Source organism: Puma concolor, chromosome D1 (genome assembly GCF_028749965.1).
Source record: "Puma concolor isolate L17-30 chromosome D1, mPumCon1.1.hap2, whole genome shotgun sequence".
NCBI classification, from domain to species: Eukaryota; Metazoa; Chordata; class Mammalia; order Carnivora; family Felidae; genus Puma; species Puma concolor.
Genome location: NC_141676.1, coordinates 92,079,006 through 92,084,358, shown reverse-complemented (window position 1 = coordinate 92,084,358; position 5,353 = coordinate 92,079,006). Strand labels below are relative to the sequence as shown.

Genomic DNA, 5,353 nt, shown 5'->3' with positions numbered 1-5,353 from the left:
TGTCCAAGGCACCGTTTAAGTTTCCACTTACTTGGATCTACAAGAACCCATTTGAGAGTGATCATCCTATTTCTACAGATTTATTTAGTTTTAAAGTCTTTATGTAAATTCCAGTGTAGTTAACATACAAGAACCCATTTGAGAGTGATTGTCCAATTTCTACGGATTTATTTAGTTTTAAAGTCTTTATTTAAATTCCAGTTTAGTTAACGTACAGTGTTATCTTAGTTTCAGGTGTGCAATATAGTGATTCAACACTTCATATATCACTCTGTGCTCATCACAACAAGTGCCCTCCTCAATCCCCATCACCTATTTCACTCCTAACATCCACCCACCTCCTCTGGTCACCATCACTTTGTTCTTTATAGTTAAGGGTTTGTCTCTTGGTTTGTCTCTCTCTTTCCTTTTTTCCTCTTTGCTCCTTTGTTTTGGTTCCTAAATTCCACGTATGGGTGAAGTCATACTGCATTTGTGTTTCTGACTGGATAGTCCCATGTTTAAAATTAAAAACAAAACAAAACAAAACAAAACCTGAAGCAATGGAATAATACATAACCCTCCCAAGGTCACACGTGTCATGAAGAAGGGGGCAGGATTTGTACCCAGCCAGCCAGTGTCAAGAGTGCTTCCTCCTCTGGGTGCTACAACACGCCGTTACCAATTCTTAGTGATCCTTGTGCTAAAATGTATCCCATTGTTTTCCACAGGTTGGCATTCCCACATACACTGATTTTGTGACTGCCTTGCTAACCAACTTCCCGGTCAGTCTTTTGCTCTGGTCTCCCTCCATTCTGGCTCATCCCTTATCCTTATGGGATTAGGAAGGCAACGTGGTATTGGTGGAAAGCATACGGGTCTGTGAATCATGCAAACCTAGACTTAGGCTATAAATCTGATATGTTTACCTATGTCCATTTATTTACCTTTCTTTCTTTTTTTTTTTTTTATTTAACAGTGATAAAATATACTTTTATTTACTTTGTTGGGTCAGTTGTTGCTAAAGTAGCTGTCAGGCAAACAGAAAGGTGCTTTAGAAGTCCAGTTACCTTGGAGTTTATTTAAACTAAGAGAAAAAGGTCATAATGTTTTCATGCAATACATACTCGGTTCTTTAAATGACAAGTGTGACAAATAACAGAAAGAACTATGGAATGCGGCACGGGTGATCCATGCAAGAAAGCAACAGTTTGGATGGTACATAGTTGAAAGAAATGTCTCAGACACTTTTTGAAATACTGTGGTAGCCGATACATAGAGGCATGCCTTAGGTGGGCACGGGAATGCAGTTTAGAAAAGAAAGGGGAGTATCACACTAGAACGATCCCATTTCTTCAAAATCACTGAGCAGGAAAAGCCACATTGAACTTCCCTACGGGTTTTACACAACTTCTCTATAGTACCTTGACTCCAAGAACAAAAGTTAAGAGTCTCCTCCTCTATTTTTGGTAAACAACTGCATGGTAAACTTAGATGAGTTTTCCCCCTGGATTTTACCCAGGAGTGGCCTTTAAATTTTTTTTTTTTTTTTTTTATTTAAAAGAGGGCAGGTTGGGCACTTTTATACTGATGTCACCCATGTTAATATTTCTTGGGATCTCAGGAAGATTCATATTCTTTGCAGCTGATACAGCACGGGCTGGAGCTCCTGCTAAGCCAGCCTCCGACTTCTCCAGTTTATTTGATGCGTCAGTTTGTGTAACAATCTCATTCATGTTGGTCTCCAGCACCATTCCCCCCATCACCGTTTCTGCAAGAATATTGGGAACCTTGTCGACATGGAAAATTAAATCCAGTTCACAGACACTTTCAAAACACTTGTCTAACGTTTCCACAAATACTTGAATTAGATCTAAAATGCCAAGTTCACTTTTCTGAAGAATCCACACAGAAGGCAAAATATAATGTTGCATAATGTCTATAAATCAGTTTGTTGTCAGGTCCTCCAATTAACAATCCTCCTTCTAGGAAATTACAAATTTTCATCTCTCTTAGATACCAAATGGAATCTCTCCCTGATGATTTGTTGTTGTGTATCTTCACTGTAGGGGCTGGTGGAACTTGGAGACGCGTGGCTTCCTGTGGCTGTTGAAGATGAGGGTTGCCCTGATCATGGCTGAGCCGGGCCGACTGGGTGGGTGCTGGGGGCCAGGGTGGGGGCCTTTATTTACCTCTATAATAATTGCAATTATTTACCTCAAGAGTTTTTGTAATAGTCAAATGACATAACGTAGTGAATTGTACCTGACGTACAGCAGGTTGTCTATTGTAATTTCCCCGTGGAAACAAACTGTATATGGTAAAAAAAAAAAACAACCAAAAACCAATAAGCAACTTGTTTCCCACCTCCATTTAGATCCTTCTCTGCATAAAAGATAAATAAATCCCACTCTCTTCACCACAATACTGTGCTGTGAGTGCAGAGCCTGACATGGGGCTTGATCTCATGAACCATGAGATCATGACCTAAGCCAAAATCAAGAGTCTTATATTTAACTGACTGAGCCTTCCAGGCACTCCTTTTTTTTTTTTTCCAAAAGGTTTATTTACTTTGAGAGAGAGAGAAAGAGAGAGAGAGAGAGACAGCAAGTGGGAAAGGGGCAGAGGGAGAGACCGAATCCCAAGCAGGCCCTGTGCTATCAGTGCAGAGCCTATAACTGTAAGATCATGACCCAAACCGAAATCAAGAGTCAGTCGCTTAAGCAATGGATCAACCCAGGTTGCCCACACATTATTTCTGAGATATCCCTTTAAACTTATTCTATTCCATAATTTTACTTACAAAGTTTTTTCTTTCTTTTTCTTTCTTTCTTTCTTTCTTTCTTTCTTTCTTTCTTTCTTTCTTTCATTCTTTTTTTGTTTGATGTTTACTTTTGAGAGAGAGATAGGGAACGAGGGGGGACGGGCAGAGAGTGAGGGAGACACAGAATCTGAAGCAGGCTTTAGGCTCTGAGCTGTCAGCATAGAGCCCGACACGGGGCTTGAACTCACCAACTGTGAGATCATGACCTGAGTTGAAGTTGGAGGCTTAACCGACTGAGCCCCCCGGGCACCCCGCTTGCGAAGTTTTCTTTATGCAGGATACAGTTTAAATTATATTAAAATTTGAGGGTCTCAGGTCATGATCTCACAGATGGCAAGTTCTAGCTTCAAGTTGGGCTCTGTGCTGGCAGTGTGGAGCCTGCTTGTGATTCTGTCTTTTCTTCTCCTTCTCCCCCACCCCACATTCTCTCTTTCTCTCTCTCTCTCTCTCTCCCTCTCTCAAAATAAATAAGCATTTAACAAAAGTTGACAGGAAATAACTTTAGTGGGCCACAGGACCATGGACTTCTAGCTACACAGAATGATGGGACAGAATCTGGAGGATCAGTTTATCAGAAAGTACGTGATGATCTTGACACTTCAGTAAATCTTGCTTGGACATCAGCTACCAAATGCACTCGCTTTGGCATTGGGACCAAATATCAGTTGGGTCCCACTGTATCCATTTCTGCAAAAGTCAACGACTCTAGTTTAATTAGAGTGGGCTACACTCAGACTCTGAGGCCTGGGGTCAAGCTTACATTATCTGCTCTGGTAGACGGGACAAGCATTCATGCTGGAAGCCTCAACTCTGGGTTTGCCCTGGAGTTGGAGGCTTAATTCAGCTGAAAGAAACCTCTGGGAATGGATGTTGGAAGATTTCGCCTTCATATATTTCTGGTGTGACCAGCAGACTTTTTCCCCCCAAGAAAGTGATCAAAACACAGTCTGGTCTAAACAAAAGCTACATTTTCAGTATTTGGACAGTTACTTGTTAGCTGGTTTCTAGTTGAATTGGTTATCTATCTAGTTACCAGTGCTGTAGGCATGTAGTCACATATTATGTTATTTAAGTGTATTTAATTGTTACATGCTCTACCCATCGCTAAGGAAATAGACCTTTATGAACACAGTGCATTTGTGTGCATGTTTTTTTTTTCATGTTCCCATTAACGTTGCAGCAAGGTATAAAATTAACATTCAAAAATTAATAGGTTTCACATACATAAATAAATAAGTAGTTGGAAAACATAATGAAGGAGAAATCCCCATTTACAATAAGGAAAATATAAAGATAACATGCTTAGGAATAATCAGTAAGACAAAACTCATTAAACCTTATATGCAGAAGACTGTTCCATGTTGCCGAACAACATAAAAGTAGACTTCGGCAAATAGACAAACAGGCAAATCTCTTCTTCTTGGTTAGTATGACTGCGTCATCAAGATGTAATTTCTCTAGGGGTGCCTGGGTGTCTCAGTCAGTTAAGCATCTGATTTTGGCTCAGGTCATCTCACAGTTCATGAGTTTGAGCCCCGCATCGGGCTTCGTGCTGATAGCTCAAAGCCTGGAGACTGCTTCAGATTCTGTGTCTCCCTTTCTCTCTGCCTCTCCCCTGCTCATTCTCTCTCTCTCTCTTTCTCTCTCTCTGTCTCTCTAAAATAAACAAACATTAAAAAAAATTTTTAATGTAATTTCTTCCTAGGTAAATGTATGAACAATATGATCTTAATTTAAAAAAAAATTTTTTTGATGTTATTTTTTGAGGGAGAGAGAGAGACGGAGTGTGAGCAGGGGCATGGGGTGCAGAGAGAGAAAGGGACACACAGAAAGGGACAGGTTCTGAGCTGTCAGCACAGAGCTCAATGCAGTGCTCGAATTCAGACTGTGAGATCATGACGTGAGCCAAAGTCAGACGCTTAACCCACTGAGCCACCCGGGCATCCTCCCTTAAAAAAATTTTTTTAATGTTTATTTTTGAAGGAGAGAGTGATCTTAATTTTAAGAAGAGGTTTTGTGGAGCTAGTCAGATCAATACTAAAGTCTATGAAAAAAAAAATACATGAGAAAAAAAAAAAAACCTTAGAAAAGGCAGGAAAAGAAGAGCTTTGGAGGGGAACTAGCCCTAAGACATGAACAGAATATATTATAAAGTCTCTATAATTAAAACATGTGTTACTGGCACATGGATAGATAGGCATAAGACTCGAATGAAATAGAACATCCAGAAATGGACACAATTACATGTAAAACTGTAATGTATTATAAAGATATATCTCGAATCACTAAATGGATATAAATGGACTTTGAGAGAGCTGGAGAGCCATATCAAATGAAAAAATAGAGCCAGTTCTCACACCATTCACAAGAAAAACTTTTAAATGAGTTACATCTCTCAATGTAAAGCAAAGAAATAATACAGTATTAGAAGATAACATGAGTGAATAATCTGTAATTCATAACATAGTTGTAGGGAAAAGCTTTATAGAAATGGTTCAAAATATAAATGCAGTAGATTCATAATTTGACAAAAAAGCAAAAATAATGTAT

General features: G+C 39.4%; 1 pseudogene; it reads right to left on the bottom strand.

Annotated features, from left to right (window-relative positions):
* Positions 1-1,524: 1,524 nt before the first annotated feature.
* Positions 1,525-2,114, bottom strand: LOC112865481 (AP-3 complex subunit sigma-1 pseudogene; annotated as a pseudogene).
* Positions 2,115-5,353: the final 3,239 nt, after the last annotated feature.